The following is a 20,831-nucleotide window of genomic DNA, read 5'->3' on the forward strand; positions in this document are numbered from 1 at the left end:
TCAGCCACAAATGCAACATGTGTACCACACCCCACTCTCCAAAGCTCAGGTGCCATGACATAAGAGGGATAGATAAATTGTAAGAGCTATAAGCCAGGGAAGACTAGAATGAAACAGTCAGTGTCTTCTGGATATGACAACATCTCTGTCCTCACAAAAACACAGCAGCTTTTGTTGCCTGCACAAGACTGTATAATCAAGTCAATCAATGTTTTGCTTAGTGTAGGAATGAGTTCTTGAACCCCCACCCTTAACCGAGTAGCTATTGGCAGATTTTTGATTCTGGGGAAGGGAAAGTCAGTTTTCTTGAAGGGTGTGGCTCCTGGTTTGTTGACTATACTCTGGTGGATGACCTCATATCAAGGATTACAAGAGAAGCACAAGTTAGAGTGTACAAGTTATTATCAAAAACAAGGAGGACATAGAGCTGGAGGGTTAGGGTTCAAGGAATTAGAAGGAGGAGCTAGACGAGGCAGTGGTGGAACAAGCCTTTAATCCCATTCACTCTGTGAGTTTGAAAGTAACCTGGCCTACAGAGTAAGTTCCAGAGACCTTGGCTGGAAAAAGCAAAGCAAAGCAAAGCAAAGCAAAGCAAAGAAAAGCAAAGAAAAGAAAAGAAAAGAAAAGAAAAGAAAAGAAAAGAAAAGACAGGGAAAGGGGAAGGCAAGACAAGGCAAGGCAAGGCAAGGAAAGGCAAGGAAAGGAAAGGAAAGGAAAGGAAAGGAAAGGAAAGGAAAGGAAAGGAAAATGTAGAAGGAAGACCTAGAGGTGAACTATGGTTAAAATGATGCATTCCATGAAATTCTCAAAAAACTAATAAAATTGTTTAAAAAAAAAAAAAAAAGCTCATGATTTCAGGACAGGCAACAATGGGATGAGCCCAAAGAGCTTGACAAAAGGACCTTGGTGGAATTCTATAAGAGCTACCAGGCCAGGGTGGGATTGAAAATCATCCTCATTATGGTGAGAGCCATTTTGAGAGTTTGATCAGGGAGCCTGTGTCCTTTGAAGAGATTTTTAAAGAGTGATATGGTCTCATAGAGAGCCAGGGTGAGAGTGTGGCACAGTACTGAATGATGGTAGAGGTGACCAAGGTGACAAAAGGTAATTGAACTCACACTGTATTTGAGTAACAGATGCATATTACTTTCTCTGTCTCTACAGTGACACAATGCCTAACACAACCAGCTTGAGGGAGAGAAGGATCATTTTGTTCAAGGCTTCCCTCATGTCAAGGGAAGGTGACTGAGCACAGCAACAGTGCAGGTTATTGTAGTCCGGAAGTGGAGTGAAAGGAATGCTTCCCCCTTTTATCCCAGCAGGCTCTTATACCATACATGGTGCCAGGGAAGTCGAGCTGAATCTTTCCCCTCAGCTAATCTTCTCTGGAAACAACCTCACAGACACACCCAGAATGAAGTGTGCCTCATGGTTACGTAGTGGTTTTAAAACCAATCATTCTGCCAAAGAAGAGTGTCCATCACAAGAGGTCACCAGATTTAAATGGATTTCAGACTCAAAGTCCAATTGCCTTTGAGGTGAACACACCACCAAGACTTGTCACTAACTTCTCGATGGCCTTTAATTGATTAAGTTTAATGAGTTTAATTTGATGTCTTTCCAGGAATCAAATTTTGAGTTAAGGAAAGTATACTGAATGTCTAAAGAGGCAAGAGTAACTTCTTCCCAAAGAAAGGATGAGAAACAGAGAGGGAGAGAGGGAGGGGGTGAGGGAGGGAGGGAAGAAGAGAGAAAAAAACAAATTGATGTGGTAAGAAAAGGGAACCCAGAGCTGTCAATAGGCACATCACCAATTCACAGTAGTTCTGCAGGGCCAAGAGTGCATCTCCCTGTAAGCTACACAATCAATTTTCTTGTGACAGCATCAGTATTGGGATGATCAATAGCTGTTACCTATGCCATTTGTCTTCTCAGAAATAAAACAACTTAAGAAAGGAGATTGAATTGCTTTGTATGAGGTGACATACCTTTGGCTTGAACCAAAACTTCTAGTCTTGGCTCTATGTTCTCAGACTTACACTTCATTATTGTTTTTAGCATCGAGCCTAACTTGACCCTAACAGACTTGCAACATTAAGTACCTGAAGTAAAATGAGTGTGCCCTCTCTGCCTTAAGGCATCCTATATGTACTTTGAAATTTTAGGACAAGTGTTATAGAATGAAATGCATCATCCTGGTTCTGTTCCTTTAAGATGCTTTAGCATGAAATGGATCTGTCTTCTTCAAAAGGAAGGGGGTAGGAGAATAAAATGGAGGTAATGATGTGAGGAGTGGGGGAGGGGTGGCACAGAAAATAGCCCATAATATGTGTAGGAAAAGATTTTGGGGGGAAGCAATGTTTTCCAGGCAAGTGTGAATAATGGGGTTCAGTTTCTCAAAGCCTATGTCAGAGCTAAGTGGATGTGGTGTCTACCTGTAATCTTGGCACTGGGCAGGGTGGTGTGCAGTGCAGAGATGGAGCCCCTGGGCTAGCCTGACTAACTAAATTCATGGAATCTGTGAGCTTCAGGTTTAGTGAGAGACCTTGCCTCAGTAAAGAAAGTGGAAAGTCTTTGAGGCTCAATTTGTCATCCACACATATGTGCACGTATGTATACATGCAGCCGCATACATGTGTGCCATGTACTCACAGTGAGTACCACACCTTACTGGACTCAGTTGCACTGTAGTTTCGGTTTTGATCATTTGCTTTGTTCATTTTGTTGAAAATATCTGGAAATGCAGTAGCCTGCATCTCCTCTCCCTTGAAGAACTTTATTTGAATTATTTCAGTTGAATTGCATTTCTCTGTAATCTTAACTTGCTGTCTGCTAATCACATTATATCATAAAATGACAAAGTGTTTGGTAACTATTAAGCAGGTTCATTATGAAAGCTAGCCTCTGATGCAGAAAATGCTGAAAAGAGAAGTTCTCATTGATCTGGAGCTCTTGGATTCTTTCTTCAGAATCCCTGGACTCTTATCAACCTGGTACTGATTTTTATATGACCTTAGATCAACTTCATTCTCGATGTGCCTCCAAATTTCCAGGAAGCTATGGAAAAGACTAATACTTTATGAAATAGTTTTCCCTCCTTAAATAGAGAATAATGCATTAATATGTATAGATGCTCTCATTCTTCAATTTCAAAGATAACAAGTAGCCCAAGCATATTTGATAACCACAAACATGCCAAGACATCCATTCCACACCTCAGAAGAGGATCCACTGTATGTTCATTTTTTTATTTAAACCTAAGCTTTAAGCATCTCCCATCAGTTGTTTCGGCTGACTTCAGAGCTCAGATCTACCTCAGATGGAGAAGCAAGAGAAAACAATAAAACTCTGATAAAATACATGAAACACAAAACCCACTGCGAATTTGGCTGACTAGAGAAATGTAGCTAGGTAACTGATGATGAAATTGTGTATTTTGAGAAGTTTTTTTCTCTTCCTGTAATTATTTCCATGTGCTCTGGTTCTCTCTTCCTCAAAAGTCTATGTAAAGTAGTCAAGTCGAACATAAAGTCAAAGCTCCCTATGTTTTGGTGCCTATCATTAATAAAGAAAGCAGATAACTCAGAGGATATTTCAGTAACCATCAACTTGCACTTAATTCATCTCCCTGTGTTCCTACACTCCCATTTTTACTTCCCTGTCATCTTAGAGCAGTTACAAGCTCATGAAGATAAGCATCTTCACTATGAAATATTTTAAATGTGCTAATGGGGACTTAAAGAGATGACAAAATAAGTCCTTGTATGGTGTGGAAACCATGGTACTAAGTTTAGACCTGTTAAGAACTCATCATTGGAATAGGTCCTGTTCTAGTTGGCTTTGGATTGATGTGATCAAGATCCTAAACAGAAGCAACTTGGTAAGGAAAAGATTTATTTCATCTCAGCCAGGCGGTGGTGGCTCATGCCTTTAATCCCAGCACTTGGGAGGCAGAGGCAGGCGGATCTCTGAGAGTTCGAGACCAGCCTGGTCTACAAGAGCCAGTTCCAAGACAGCCTCCAAAAGCCACAGAGAAACCCTGTCTCAAAAAACAAAAAACAAACAAAAAAAACGATTTATTTCATCTCACAGCTTATAGTCTTTCATGAAAGGAAATCAGGGCAGGAATTCAAGGCAGGAAACCTAGAGGCAGGAATTGAAGAAAAGCCATGGATGCACGCTGTTTTCTGACTTGCTCCTTGCTTGCTGCTCATCTAGTTGGTTTTTTTATACAATCCAGCACCCACAGTGGACTGGACCCTCCCATACCAATCACTAACCAAGCCAATGCCCCACACTGTAAAACTTGTCTACAAGACAATGTGATGGAGGCATTTTCATTTTTTCTCATATTAAGAAAATTCTATTTATATAATATATTCTGATTATGATTTCTCCTCCCCCTACTCTTCCAAGTTCCTCCTCACCTCCCCTTCCATTAAGATCCATGCCCTTACTGACTCTCCTTAGAAAGCAAACAGGCATCTAATGGATAATAATACAACAAAATAAAATACAAAAAGATGAATAAAAAGCAAATCTGAGTATGGCAAAACAAAACAAACAAGAAAGGAGCTAAAGGGGCTTTTTCTTATTGTCTTTGTTGCACTAAACAAGCTGCCTTTTTAGTGTTTACCTTTCTCAAAAATATGGTATACCTCACAGACTTACATGTCATCCTTGAATAAGGTGGACATGCTAATCCTCTCAGTACCATTCCAATATTAGTGTATGTGTGGCTGAAGAGAGCAAGGGACACATTTTCTTAATCTAGGTTCCCCCTTCCCAGATGGTTCTCTAGCTTGAAAGGAGGAGGAAGAGGTGGAGGAGGAGGAGGAAAAACAAAACAAAATACCTAATACTGGTCTATAATGCCAGCTAGTCAGGAGGCTGAGCAGGAAGATGATGAGTTTGAGGTCAGCCTGTGTGATATAATGAGACCCTTTTAATGAAAACAAGGAGAGGGGGAATCGGATGTGAAAGATCTCACCAAATAAGTATTCTGAACATCACATAACGTCCAGTGTTGTTTACTTCTATCAGAGGTGATGATAATTGTAATAGCTGTAATAATTCTCATATGTGAGATGCTATACTTGATATGGATTGCCAAATTTAATCTCCACAACCAGTTTATGAAATGGGAATTTTCCAGACCAAGAAAGTAAATTTATTATTATTTTCATAGTCACAAACTCAACAGCAGTTTATACCACATCTCAAGTTATATGAATGTCAGTGGTTTTTAATTTTGATCATTTTCTCACAGTTTCCCCTAGTTGCTGTTGTGTCAGATTGCTTCGGTCAAGTTCTTTTTGGAGTCATCTGAGTTCAAGTGTCAATACAGTTTTGCAAATTAAAAAAAAAAGGGAAGTATGTGGAAACCTAAGGTTCAGAGTCAAAAGTCTCAAAGTCAAGTGAGAACCACTCTAACACTCTAAATATTCCAGCCATAATAGCTGTAAAAAATTTTTTAAATTCATTATATGCAATTTTAATAAACTGCTATCTGGATTCACAGTATGTAACAGATTAAATATCAGATGTTAAAAGTAGTGGCAAAACTATCCAATAACAAAAGGTAAAGGTTGGTTTATTTTTATGCCATTGCAATCCCTTTATAATTATTTTTTTTAGATTTGTTTACTTTTATTTTCTGTGTTTGGGTGTTTTACCCGCTTGTTTGCCTGTGTATTGTGTTGTATGAAATGCCTGCAGATGCCAGAAGATGTTTTAATTCCCCCAGAATTGGAGTTTCAGACTGTTATGAGCTACTATGTGGATGCTGAGAATTGAACCCCAGTCCTTTGGAAGGGCAGCCAATGCTCTTAATTGCTAAACCATCTCTCCAGTCCCTAATGTGTTCCTTTTCAAACAGGAAGCTGCTGCAGTAGTAGCTCCAAAATTTGGAGCTTCTGCACAGCTAATAAAGGACAGAGGCAGAGTTCACCAGCAGCCTGGATCCTCAAGGCAATGCTATGTTCCCTTCATAGGCAAAACTGTCATCTTATTTCCCTAGTTAAATAGTTAATTATCATAATTAGGACCTTAGGAATTTAGCATTTGTTTTCTATAGTATTTATAATAAGAATACAGGTGTATATGGATACATAGTAGAGACCTCTTTCTGTATGATTACATGGAAATCAATTTTTCTTTTTAACAAACAAGCCTATATTTTCCAGTAAGTTCCATGTCATACATTGACTCATTCCCTAGCAATGTAAAACAAATGATGTGGTGGCATGGCCCACTTCAACAGTAGAAATTCAACTCACCCAAGCGACTTGAATGATTAACTAATACTAATTGATGATGATGAGATCTTTAGGCATAAGAGAAACAGGTCACCCCCTTAAAGTGTTTTTAGGACCCTCTGTCTTGGGGTTGTGGATAAACATGACAGGTTCACAGTGCCAGAGCAATCTGTTCTGAAGAGGAAAAGTTCAGTCAACCATTTCATCTGCATTATGCCAAAGAGTCACTCACAGGAGCCTTAAAAACTGTTTTGACAGCTTGTTTTGGCTGTCTGTAAATCTACCCTCCAGATAGAAACCTTGGAAAATGTCTAGGAGAAAAGGAAAGTATACATGATGTTGAGTTTCATTTATTACCAATTTTTGCTTTACATATGTGATCCACTCCATTAAACCATCTTTGTGGTCTTATTTCATTTTTTAAAGATATATGAAGTTCAGAGTTAGACATGTCAATATTTTTACATCTTCAAATTTAGAGTTTGCAATAAAGTCTGACAGAGACTAGCCAATGGTTTTCTCTCCTAATAGAAATGTAAATAGCATTCCAGTTGCATTTACATGTGTGCTAATGGTCTTGTCTGCTATGAACTTCAGAAGTTTTAGTGCCCATTTAGTTATGACACACACAGCTTCAGTGACCTAACAGGCAAATCTGTAGAGCAATAACCTTGCCTACTTATGTCAGCCAGAAGAAAAAGGGTGAGACAGCAGTGGTGAATCTATTTTTTTTTCTTCTTCTTCTTCTTTTTTCTTTCTTCTATTTTTTTATTTGATGCTTAGCCATAATGAATCAGAGGCTTTTATAAGAAACCCTTGCTGGCCCCTGCAAGATTTCCTAGCCAAGATAGAGAGATTTTTTCCCACTTTATTTGAAAAATTGTTCGTACCTTAATTTTTTGTTTATATGACACCGTTTGTTGAAAAGTTTAGCAATCCTTTTTATAAGACATCAGATGTCATGCTATTTGGAGTTTAGTGGTATAATGTTATCAGATCCCATAAAAATGTGGATAAAAATTTCAACCTTGTTCATAAAGGATCCATTAGAGGAAATCTTAAGTATATGAAATTATGACTCGAAAAAGCCTTCAACTTCTATAGCCATAACTAACTTCCCAGAAAGCTCATTGTAAACTCAGTAATTCAGCACAAAGTAGCTTTGTGTCTAAAACTCAACTACACATGAATTACTTATGGCACTCAAACACATGCCAGAGTTACTTCTCAAAGGCAGGAGGGTGGAACTCGTGCAGATGTTACTCTGCTCACTCTACCCATGTGGATTCTAATAAATGGCAGGTGTTGCATTCATACATCTTTTTTTAATATTGAACATGTACTTGAACAATATAGTAGGAAAAAAACATATCTAAGTTCTGTAGAAATTACTGCAAATTTCTTTTGACCATTCAAAATATGAAAGAAACCAAGTTATTATTAGATGCTATTATTAGATGTAAAACATGCATAAATTTACTAGACAGTTACTACTTATTTTGATGCTCTGAAGGAGCTGAAATCTGCTGATCCAGAAGGTACTCGGAGCTCCCTGTGTCAACAGAGGCTTGCCATAGAAAAGATGTCTGGTTGGCATCACATACAAAGAGATAGTTCACAAAATAGCTACGTTTCAGTAGCTGTTTAATTGACTGGGTCAGAGGTTTAGCCTCTCCAGTTAGTTGTCTTTGTGCTGATGACATAGATATTAACTCTGTCACATTCATGTTGATGAAGAATGTAAGCCATCTTCATCCCAATTAGAACTTTTGAGTGGGCCCATGGAGAGTAATTAGAGTCAAGGACCCAAACAGGCAATTGCTAGTACCCAGTGTTTTACTGGTTCAGGATAAAACAATGTATTAGTGTTTTGCATTTGAATATAGAGTAAATTAAAAGCAGTATATTCATATGGTAAAGTGCAGAAAATAGAAATTACACACACATACACATGTACAACTGTCTACTTTTCTGAGCAAACTTTTGTCCAGAGACATCCTGGGGAGAGGCTATGTGTCTATCATACTTTTATGTAAATACCTACCCCTAAATGGCCAGTTCACCAGAGCTCTGATATAAGAAAAAGAGAGTTCCTTAAAACTCACCTTGTACAGTGGATATACCCAGCCATGAACTGGAATTTCTACAACCATAAGCCAAGTCAGCCCTTTCTCCTTGTAACTTAATTAATGATGGAAGGCTAGCATACCTTCCAAATAAGGGAATCTGCAAATTTGGTTTTATAAGACATCTCTCTGTAGGTCTCCATTTTGATCATGAGCACATTAAGCATAGAAACCCTACAGAGTCTTTAATATACCCACCTGGTGCCACATGCTTTGGGCACATATTAATAGAAATCTAAAGTCACCTCACTTGCACCTCATAAGACAAATTAATTTAAGCATTTCAGCTTTCTTAGCCCATTTTGTTAACACCTTATCTAGTCATGAAATTATGGTGTATTCACATAAATGAGGTTCTCTCTGGATCAATATACTTCTTGCTATTCCATATACTTTTAAAGCACAAAGAACTCCAGCCATGTGTCTCCAGATTTTTAACAGATAAGACATTTTCATATTCAGCTTTAAATGCATTGAGAAAGGCTGACGGAACTGTGTCTGCAAAGGTCTTACTGTGAGGACGATGAGGGTAATGAATGGAATTAATGAGTATGCAACAGTGATGTCTACAAAGTCATTTTTTAAATGTCACTTGTTCAAAACTGGAAGTCCAGTGTACATGAATTTAGGAAGGTCCTTTCAAATGGAGGCCATGGGTATAGTCCCCAGTGTACATTCAACATTTGAGGATACAGCCAGGTTGTGGACTGTTTCTCTGTGTATCTTCTTGTCCTTCCCATCCCTCCAAACAAACCATTAGAGATGTAGGTAGCTGGATTAAAGCCTCACGATTATTTCACCAATGACATCATGAGGTATAGGATTGGTCTGTCTTGCCCATTTTCCTTTTTTCTTTCTAATGATTACTGCATAGCTAACCTTATATTTTAAAAAATCAATTCCTTTGCTGTATCTACTTAAACACCCTTCTTGACCTTCTGTTTTCTTCATCTGAGCAATCTGCTTCCTGGTTGTGTCAGAAAAGCATCCCCAGCACTTTGTGATCTATTCTAACTCCTGTCTTTAACCATAAAATAAAATTTGTCCTGAACAAACATAAATATTTGGATGTCTGAAGAAATACTTCTTGGTGAAGAAATAAAAGCATTAGCATAGATTTATTTGATTGGTCATGAAAAGTATTTTTATAGTATATGACATCCATGAGGTGGTTAATGAACAAAATGAGTAAAATGTCCATAAAGTAATAAAGGAACAGACAGTATGCCATGGAGATTTCCAACTGCAAGTCTCTACAAAGCCTTAATTAGTGGTCCTAGATATCCCAACCACTCCCGTGGTAGATGCCTGGTCTCAGAATCCATTTGTGCCTACTGTGCTCACATTGGATTTTCCTGGGTGCCATTGCCTTTGTGATTCAGCATTTACCCCCAACAGTCCATATAATCACAGATGTTCTCTCTTCAGGCCAAACTTAAAAGGACAAGTCTTTTTCCAGATCTCTTTCTTTTTTCATAGGAGACCAGCTTGTAAAGGATTGCATTCTTACAGCTTGTCATCCTGTATCTGCTTGTGTCAGTGTTCCTTATGGGCAATAAGTACCATCTCTGTCTAGATCAGCATTGTGTCTCTTCTACTCAGTTCTGTGCTGTACCTCAAAGAAGCTCACCAAATATTTGTCAAGTCAGTGTTGTCTGTAGTCAACTAGGAAGCTGACCCTTTGACTGTTTGATTTTCTGCTCCTCCTTTCCTATTTCTGTACCACTGTCAGTATGCTGAAGCCCCTGATGTTTGTTCCAGGCATCTAAAAACCTGTTTCTTCTGATATCAGGAAATGCACCTCAAGGTTTTCTAGAAAATGTTTCATGTTGGTTAACACCCTCCAGGTTGGGTCCCTTGCCCACTTTCACACATGTGCACAGCTAACTTTTTTCTTCTCTCTTTCTTACTATAACTGATAGTCAATGACAGCTTGTTTACTTCTCCAGGCTTCGATAGAAGCCCATGAAACCGGCCGGGCTTGTGAAACCTACAGATGGGCTGCAAAGACCTCATAAACCTTGATATTGTATGAAATGCATGTGCCCATTTATAGACAGGAGATTGTAGCTTTTATGAGACTCTCCAGGGTACTTTGACCCATAGAGTACTCTGATATACTCTAATAAATGAGCAAGGCCCAGTCATTTACAAAAGTTTGTACTTTCCCCTTGGTGATGGCCTCAATTCTTTTAAAATCCTTTCCTGAAGTGATAAAGAAGCACTCCTTTTGCTTCCTAGAATTTCACAGTACAGCAAGAATAGCTTAAGTGTGTACCTTAAAGCTTCCATGGCAGGGATTCCTCGATTGTGATTCCCCAAGCCAGCAATCTATAACTCATAACCTCCAGGCAACGTTCACTTTACATTTCCAGGGTTTGCTGTTAGGCTATCTTGACACTTGATAAGCAGATGGTCTTCATGTGCACAGTGACATGTGGGAAACTGATTTCTCACCTCCATGACCCTTGGGGATGCTGTGCATGAAGATATTGGCCTTGCTGAAATAGAGTGTCATTCTGCAGTGTTGTAAGAAGCAAAGACACACATCAAGGTTATATAATCAATTTAAAGAAACAGAGACCAATCTTGGGGCTAACTGTTGCATGCCCAGACATTAAGGAAGTCCTTTAGCCTTTGGGCTTTGTTTTTTCAAGGGCCAGTAAGGACCCAGGGCAGCATGGTCTGCTGGGTCATCCAGCTTCAGTCTCTATGATGCATAGTTCTGGTTGACCAATGCTAGAGAAGGTCCGTCGTGATATATTGTTTATGATCTAATAAAGCTTACCTGAAGACCAGAATGCAAAGCTAGCCACAGCCATAAAGGCCATGCAGTGGCGGTACACACATTTAATCCCAGCAGCCACACTAGTTAGCCATAGAAGCTGGGTGGTGGTGGTATACACCTTTAATCCCAGCACTAGAGAGGAATATTAGACAGAAGCTCAGGGTCTCATTAGGGTATTCAGCATTTAGTCTTTGGCGTTCAGTCACCTGCCATGCTGAGGACAGGATCACCCCAGTCTAAGGTAGAGGTAAGTTAGTGGCTGGATGTTTTCCTTCTCTGGACTTCAGGCAAGCTGTATTAGATCATAAACAATATATCACCACAAAGGTCACTTAAGTCCCAAAGCCTTAATAATCTAGAATTCTCTAATATACCAAGCAATGGGGTTGAAATTTATTCAATCATAAATATTGAGAACCTAAAGAAGGAACCATTTAGTGGACAGGAATACTTAATATTATGGAGCTATCATTTTCTCTGAAAACATGAAAACTCCAATTCAATTCTGACCCAAAGAACAGCAAGTCTCTTAAAATTTTACTAAGTTTGGAAATGAACAGGTGAGAGTAAGCTTGTCTCATTCCCTGTGAAATAAGCACATTAGAAAACAGATTGACGAAATAGGTCCGCTTATTTTAAATCCACTCCTGTGACATTGATGTGAAATAGATTTGAAGTCCAAAGACCCATGCATTAATTATCATAATGGTAAAAGTATACAGATTCCATACTCCAAATCAAAATAAACTAAGAACAAACTAATAACTGAAAATAATACTTTAAAACTTAGAAACAACTATCTGTACAACAAAAGCACAGTAATTTTACAACTGTGAAGCTGTGGTTTCTGATACAATGCTATCTTATAACTACATGACTTACTGAAATAATTTGATAATTGTGTTAGAAATAGCTAAAAGTGGCTCAGTTGTAAAAGCAGCGGGTGAGAAACTTGAATGGATGCACTTCACCAAACTTGTGTGTAGGCAAATGTGTGTTTGGATGTTAAAGGACAAGTGATTAGACAAATGCAAATGAAAAGCCAAATGAGATTCTTCCTCAGGCCTGTTAAAATGACAACGACTGTTTCAACAAATGATGGTGGGAATAGCGACCAGCTAGAACTGTCACTCACAATGATCAGACTATGTGGCATCAAGAAATATCACCCTTAACTTTAAGGAATGATTACCCAGGAAAATGTTCCTCTCAGGAGGGAGCTTCCTCTCTGGGTCCTCCCCCACCCATTACCATCCTGCACATTCCTGTAGTACCTATCACAGGCTGCATGGGCTACACCTGTTCTGGTTAGTGATAAGCCTCCTGCAAGCTGCCACATGGCAGATGGGACACACAGCTAAATGTCAGATGAAGTCGGAGTCAACCCCTGAGACCTTTTCTCTGATGGCACTGGGAATGGCCTGAGTAGAACTGGAAGATGCTGGCATATTCAGTTGGAGCTCCGGTTGTGTATCCCTGCCTCATCCATCCTTCTAAGTGACCTTCCCTCTATCACAAAACAGAATGCATCCTCACACAAAGAGATGGAAATCCTTGCAAGAGCAAGCTCTTTCAGTACTGGAAGCACAGTTTTCCAGGACAGAATTATGAAGTCATCAAGAGGTCTCTAAGTTACAAAGGGAAGTTCTTCTGGTGAAAACAGCTGCAGCAGTCCTATGGATTAAATCAATCTGTAAATATGTATTCTTGGATTCCGTAGTGATCCCACAGGCATGTTTAAATGCTGGCTTTTATGGCTGTGGTTTAAAATCATGGCATGACTTCTCAGCTCCCTTAAGCTGTCTTAGGGAGAAGGGAGTTGGCTGCTAAGGCTACTGCAGCTCATGGAATCGCTGAGCATCCATCCACACCTGTGCATACCCCAGAAGAACAACATGACACGCATTGTGTCATCTGTGTCTTTGTCCAGAGCATTCTGCAACCCAGTCATTAGAAGACAAGAAAGAAGAAGATAAATGATTTCTAAAAATCCTCAGGAGAAATAGTACCATAAAGGAAGGATTTTAAGTGAAATGAAACCGCCATAGGCAAGATAAAGTTAGTGAAAAGTAAAACATTGAAGTTCTACAGCAGGAGACAAATACAGGAATGTGCATAATATATCTCATTTGTTCGATTTTTGTCTTTGCCATAAATAGACATGAGGTAACGTGTGTGTGAAGACTCACTTCCCTCCTAAAGAGCTCACCCCACAGAGTTTTGCTCCCAGCATGCCCTGCTCTTAAAAACCAAGAGATAATTTGACATGATTACATAATTGTGTGGCCGTCGGTACTCTTCATCCTCCTTTAGATCAAACGGAAAGTCTCTTCCTAGGGCATAAAATGCATTGATTCACTCAGCAACCGTAGTGATTTTCTCACAAAAATTAATCTATTTCCCAAATTGTCACTTTGGAAGCCACCGTGCTGGAATTGAGAATACAAAGATAGTGGCTTCCTTTCCCTTCTTTAGCTTTCATCGTAGTGGGTGATTCAGACAATTAACCAGATTATTTTGAAGAAAGTATGTAAATATGTTGGATAGTATGGCTTGCCTATCACATATAACATTTTTCTCATTTTTATTGTGGTCAGAATTTTTTAACTACACCCAACAAAAAGACCTAATCTAACCTGTCTTATAGCTAATGTGCCCATAGTACTAACTACTGCTCCATGAGATACAAGCTTAGCTGTTTAGTGATATTTCCAGGGTAAGTGTCTTTTACTTTCCTTTCCTTCTGAGAATTGGAAAGCAACAGCTGGAGCAGCAGCAGCAATTCTAAACTATGAGGTAATTGTAGTTGCATTAACAAGTTAGAATCCTGATGCTGTTGTGCCTTGTCACCTCCAATGTGTCTCTTGCTGGACTCTTCACTATCCTAGCCAGACTCCTCACTAAGGCTGAAAAAATAATATCAACTGGCAGAATGACATATAAAAGAGAATGGCTCCCAGCTCTCTCCTGGTAGGGGAAGGTCAGAGATGGTATCCCCTGAGAGTGACATTTAAACTGAGTCTTAGGGAAATAGCTTAGTGAGGAAGGCATGAGAAGGTGTTGAAAGAAGAAGGGATGCTGTGTGAAGCTCAGAATAAGGAAAACAAAACACCTGCAACTTGGTAAAAGAAGGCAAGCACAGCAGGGATACACAGGATTCTGAACCTGCATGTAAGGGGAGGAGGCTGGTTACCATCAGGGTCCTTCACTGTGAAGAAATTATGAGCATCCAAGAGATGTCAAAGGCAGCACTGGAGACCACAGGTCTACCTAGGGAGATACTGGCGTACACCTGGGCTTGTGGAACTTAATGTTATTCCCCAGGGAGAGCATTTAATATCAGCAGAGGGCCATGGCCAGAACTCTGAGACCCAACTAGTAGAAGCCAAGCAGAAGAGGATTTCCTATCTTCTATTTAAATACATATACATATATTCTTCCTTTTTTTAGAACTCAAAACCAAAACAAAACTATTAGGATCCTTCCATGTCACAAGTTCTAAGAAATCACTGGAGTGGAAGGCGTGGGTGAGGAGGGGTTTGTTTTGTTTTGTGTTTAGATAACCAAAGAAGGAGAGACTGATGCAAGATTTCCAAGAGGGGGACCTGCCTTCTTTGTGGTCTTGCCTTCCTAGAGAACCTGGTGGGCAGACAGTTATTAAGATAATATTTACAAACAGGATGAGCCGACGTAAGCCCCTACGATCCTCAGTTTCATTATTTGTAGAGTGAAGATAATAACACTTACTTTTAGAGCTGTTTGGAGAGCAAATAAGAGATGGGAAAGGATGTGGAAGCAGATGAGAGGAACATAATATATTTAGACCTATTTGTGATTCATTTGTCTTTTAGACTAGCTGAATCTTAGATTATTACATGTAGAAATGAATCTTAGTGTGTCAGTCTTGTCCAAATTAGCTTTATTTATTTTGAAGTTTTTGTGTTTTGATGCATTTTCTAGAATTGCTCTATTTCAAGGAAAACTAGAGAAAAGTTTATTCCTTTGAGAGGTCCTGATGTTCCAAACCTTTGCCACAAAGCTACAAAATATAAACCACAGTTTTTCATAAGTATGACGTTCTCTTCCATCCTGCAAGGCACTCCAGTCATGTGTTAACATGGTTACAATTCATGAGAAATATGCAAGGCAAGACAATTAAACTACAATGAGTTAAGACCACAGTTTCTTTCTTCTCTAATTTCCCTTCCAAAATATTCTTCCTGTGTATCGAGAAATTGAATGCCTGTGGACATTTTTTAGAATCTCTCTGAAGGAAAGTTGGAGAGACAACTACAGTCTTTAAGGCATGCTGGGGGTTTCTAGTAAAATTAAGGCAAGGTAACGTCCCCCTCTTTGCCTAAACAAGAGGAATAGTATTTTCCTGCCAAGAAGGTTCAGGGGCAGAGATTGTACCGTGCCAAGTATATCCTAGAATACCAAGATTCAGCAATGCAAATATGTGAGTGATGTTGGAGCAACACACTTGGAAGTGGATGGAGCCAGAAGTGGATGGAGCTAGTGTAAAATTCAACAGCACCAGGCATGTGCAGTGGTGACCAGGGAAGAGAGAGAGCCATTGATGTCAGTCAGGTGGAAATCCATTCTGGCAAGAACATAGGACTATGAATGATGACTCAGAGTATGCAATTTTAAATTTACCCATTTTTCCTTTCACAATAGAAATTACAGAAATTCAAAATTATCAAAATGCCTAGGCTTAGAAAGCACAAGACTGTAATAGCACCGTGTTTTGAATATATCTGTAATTACAAAAGAAGAAAGGAAACAAAGTATGAGTTTTGTGAAATTTGATCAACCTGCAGATATCTACAAAAAAATTATCAAAATAAGTTGTGCAATTGAAAGATGCTTATTTACATATTGATAATAAAAATTTTAACAAGCTCCCTTAAAGACTAATTCTCTATTTTCTCCATTGAAAAACAGCCACAATACAAAATTGCTGAAGGGAAAAGAAATTTAAAAATATTCATTCTCTCAGTTAAAAGAAGGATGGGGAAAATCATGAATGTACTATAAGTGTTGATGCAAAATTTCCTAGGCCAGCCTAGGCTACACAATAAGGTCTGTCTTAAAAAAAGTATTAAGAACAAAATAGGAGAAAGATGTCAGTTAGTTAAAGTATCATGCTGTTTTGCTGAATTTTTAATATTTGTGACTTTGATGCATACCTTTTATAGCTTGTGGGCTTTCTTAACAAATGGATATTCATTTTTATGCCTGGTAATTTATTCTTTTCATTAAAAGGGCTCTTGAAATTTTATTTAACTCATGTCCCATAAAATATGAACCAGGGTATTCCTCTTGGCTGATCATCCATTTTCTGCCCACAGTGAAGCCCCTTAATTTTCCTCTGGGCCGTCATTTGTGATACGACCAGACATCTGATGGTTCTGGGAGACTGGAATGGAAACCAAAGCCTAAAAGCCTAAGTTTGGTGACTAGAGATAAAACTGACCCTTGGTACCTCTGAGACAAGAACTAAAATTACCAAAGTTCAAAAGAACCCACCATTGTGGCTTTGTGTATGAAGCTGAGAAATGAACTTGACTGTCACAGCTTTGTTTATCCATATGATAGACCATTATATTTGCTCAGGCAAATTGACCTTATGTATCTGTGATGCCTAACCTAACCTTGATTATCAACTCGACATACCTAGGAAAAGAGAACCTCAGTTGAGGAATTGCCTCCATCAGAATAGCCTCTGGGTATGTCTGTGTGGAATTTTATTGATTGATTGATGTGGGAGGGCCAGGTACACTGTGTGTGCAGTGCCAGCCTGGGCAGGTGATCCTGGGAGTTATAATCCTATAATCCTTGCATTAGAACTTGAAAGAATCAAGCTAGTAAACAGTGTTTCTCCATGGTATCTTTTGTCCCTGACTTGAGCCTTCTCTCCTGGCTTTTCCCAATAATGGAGTATAACCTGTAAGCCTATAAACCATGCCTCCAGGTTGGTTTTGTTCACAGTAAGAGAAAGCAATCTAATAAACTGTCCAAAGCACCCTGTACGGCAAGAAGTTGTTCACATGGAGCACTTTACTCCTCTTTTGTTGCATCATTCCATAGGAGCCAAGGATCTTCATGCCAGAGAAGCCACCTGAGCAGACAAATGTCTGGGAGCCCTTTCAGAATGCCATTATCCAAACTGACACTTAGCATTTCTTTTGTATAGGGATTGAGAGGAATAACAGGGGAGTTGAACAAGGATGACCAGTGTTATCCCCAAATTGTACCTCTCTTTGATACCAGCAGAAACTCTGTGGTCATCCAGAAGCCAGTTTGTTTAATAGTCTGTGTTACCTGTGTGGTAGGTGTCTCAAGCCTTACCCATTCTAGCCACACATGTTAACCATCCACAATGAGACCCTCACAAACAGTTCTTTCTCTTCCCATTTCATTCCAGGTGAAATTTATGCTTTTCTTCTTGATGATGGTGACTCAAGAACACATTCCTTAAATAACCTAAGCAAACTGTGAGCAGCTGCTGCATCTTTCTTCTCTCAGAATTCAATACCCCGTGGTGGTTTCCCAGTTGTCTTGTGGAACCCCAGTCAAAACCTTTCTGTGGCCTGCAAGTCCAGCACTGGATGGCTCCTGATCCCTAATTAAAGTGCTCCCGTGCTGCCCTCATTCTCTTCTCTCTTTCTGTTGGCCCACTCTTGGCTCTTCTCATCACATAGACTCTCCCTCTGTCTGCATACAAACCTCTCTGCAGAAGGCTAATTTCTGCTCACCCTCCTGACATAATTTAAATGCCACATTCTGGAGACTCTTAGTAGTTCCCCTCATTCTAGCTTAGTGTACATTGAACCATCTTGCATGGCTGACATTTAGTCATTCTGGCCTACAAAGTCATCAGTAGAATATGGTTGGTACTGCTCCCTATACATCATGACCATCATTCTAGTTATAATGATGTAATTACCTGAGTGTTGATATCTAGTTCACCAGTAGAACATGAGATCTCTGGCATAGATATGTCTATCTGTCTTGGGCAATGCAATGCATACTCGACACTGCCCAGTGAACATTTGTTGGCCACTGTTCAAGGGTACACATTGGTTTTACATTTCCCACATTCACCGCACACAGAGACAATGCAATGTATGGATAATAGGACTATTGAGGCAAAAGAAATTTTTGTTGCTTCATTTTTCAAGGGTTTAGGCATAAGATGCCACTTCCTTGATACCATTTCATTGCCCATTGTATTACTTTGCAATAAAAAAATTCACAATGTTGTGCTAAATAAGCACTCCTAGATTACCAAGCAGAAGGTTTGGTAAAACACTGGGAGTAATGTCATTTATGGATAATGTCATGTACAGATGATGTGGAAGTTCTACAGAGAACTCAGAGAAGATGGCAGACATCACTTAGCTCCTCTCTAAATGGCAAAGACAGGCCTGTTAATACTCCTGGGGCCTTGGAGAGTTGTGGAAACCCCACTTTCCAGCCATCTTAGAGCACAACAGAGAAGTCCCCATTAGTCCAATCAAATCTTCATGTGTCTGGTGTGAGGTCAAGCACAAGGGGTGTGCAATTGACTCTATACAGTCTGCCAATGTTCCTGTCTGTTAGTGGAGTCTATCCCAGCTTTTGTATTCCTGTGGTGCCTTTTAAACCTGAGCCTTGTTGCTAGAATCTTTAAGCTTTGTCTGCATCATGAGTGTGTCTTCTCAGCATCGTCTTACAATCTGGGAAGTACCACATAGTTAAGAGTAACCCAGATGCTTATTTGTCTCAGTAACTAGCCTCACAGTACCCACTTCCTGCTTCAATCGGGAAGGATGGTATGGGACTCACCCTCATGCCATGTTGCAGCTGGTGTCCACTGATACCATGGTGGCTGTTCTAAAAACTCAATGATCAGAACCCAAGCACAAAGGTTCCTTACAACTGAGAACTTCCTTCAACACTCAAGTGTCTCACTCATTGGTGTAATTTCTCTAGTACAGTGGTTCCCAACCTTCCTAATGCTGTTACCCTTTAATACAGTTCCTTATGTTGTGGTGACTCCAACCACAAAATTATTGTAACTGCTACTTCTTAACTGTAATTTTGCTACTGTTGTGAATCATAATGCAAATGTCTGTATTTCTTGATGGTCTTAGGTGACCCTTGTGAAAGGGTAGTTCAGTCCCAAATGTGTCATGAACCACAGATTGAGAAACATCTCTAGTGGGAGCAGAGTGCTATAAGTGGCTATTCCCAGAGTCTTTGCATATGTGGAGAGGTGCTGTGATAAACAGATCTTCCCTTCCTACCCTGTTCACCAAACAGACATTCTTAGAACAAGTTTATCAGATAACGTTTTAGCAAATAAGGTCTGTCCACCATCTCTCACTCACCTATCCCTCATGCATCCATTGTCTCCATTGGTCCATCTGTCTTTTTGAAAGTTATTTGTGTCATTTTCGGGATAACTATTCCAATCTACTGTAAATGAATCATGGACTTTGCTGAAGTCCTAAAATATAGACTGTGGAAATGTGAACCATACAAAATAATCTATGACAGGAAACAAGTCAGTGATTGTCAGGGTCTAAGGGATTGGGAGGAGGTTGTTCACAAGCACAAACAAGGAAGCTATGCAGGGCTCTGGGGCTCTTCTCTTTTATATAGTTCTACTTTGGGGTGTTTTGTGATACTCTATTGAATATGGGGCCTTGTTCATGGTAAACATATACTATAAGCATGAATGCATACATAGCTTTGTCATCATGCTGTGTAGTTTATCTGTGTGTAGACCTACTGTGTGATTTGTATTGCAGTGCTGATAAGCACAATGGGGGTAGTTTTAGTCTTCTATTACAGTAATGGGATAAGCATCTTCTTGTGACTCTTGGTTTGTATGCTTTTCATGCTCATTAAATGTAATAATATATACATATACATACATTCTGAACATTGTGAGGGTTTAATCTGCATTTTAAATTTAGACAAAGAAGATTAAATTGACTTCTTTAAATCTGTAAAATTCTTACTCCATCTAGTAGTGTAGGAAAGTGCCTGTTCTTACATTGTGTTATTAAAAGTTCTAGCATTTGATTATCTGGTAAGCAAACTGATGTCTCAAATGTATATCAATTGATATTTTTTTAGCTTTACCATAAAAGCTTGCAAATAAAGAGACATCTGACAGAAAAATTAACCAGATCCAAAGGCAATAAAAGTTAATGAACTTATATATAGTTAGGATGGATAAACAGAATTTGTAAAGTTCATATTAATTTTATACTTTGGGTATCATAATATATCTTATGCACTTATCTACCAACAAAACCAAAGACTTTATGGCAGGATTAGAAAAACAATTAACTTTATATATTCTTCCTAACTTGTGTCAGTCATTCACATTTATTCTTCCTCACCTCCTTATAGCTAGCTTTTCTTGTTCTCTTTTCTTCATGTTATTCTGTACCTCCATGTTTTTATTGTTTACATTTTGCATATGAGAGAAATCAGGGCTGCATATTTCTTTCTGGGATTGTGTGGCCTCACTTGATATCACTTTATTTAAGATTTTATTTAAATATTTGAACAAATTTTATATTTTCCCATTCTTTTTATTTTTGATATTATAAGATAATTACATTTCTCTCTTTCCTTTCCGCCCCCCTCCAAACCCTC

The 20,831-nt window shown here is 39.1% G+C and overlaps 1 protein-coding gene and 1 non-coding gene across 4 annotated transcripts in view; one reads left to right on the forward strand and one right to left on the reverse strand.

Annotated features, from left to right (window-relative positions):
* Nrg1 (neuregulin 1) overlaps positions 1–20,831 on the forward strand; it is a 1,004,076-nt gene that overhangs the window by 639,347 nt on the left and 343,898 nt on the right. The gene's annotated exons all lie outside the window — the stretch shown is intronic.
* On the reverse strand, positions 4,644–4,752 carry LOC113832804. Its single transcript, XR_003480278.1, has one exon. It is a non-coding gene; the product is annotated as a U6 spliceosomal RNA (small nuclear RNA).

The sequence above is a fragment of the Cricetulus griseus genome (assembly GCF_003668045.3).
Source record: "Cricetulus griseus strain 17A/GY chromosome 1 unlocalized genomic scaffold, alternate assembly CriGri-PICRH-1.0 chr1_1, whole genome shotgun sequence".
NCBI classification, from domain to species: Eukaryota; Metazoa; Chordata; class Mammalia; order Rodentia; family Cricetidae; genus Cricetulus; species Cricetulus griseus.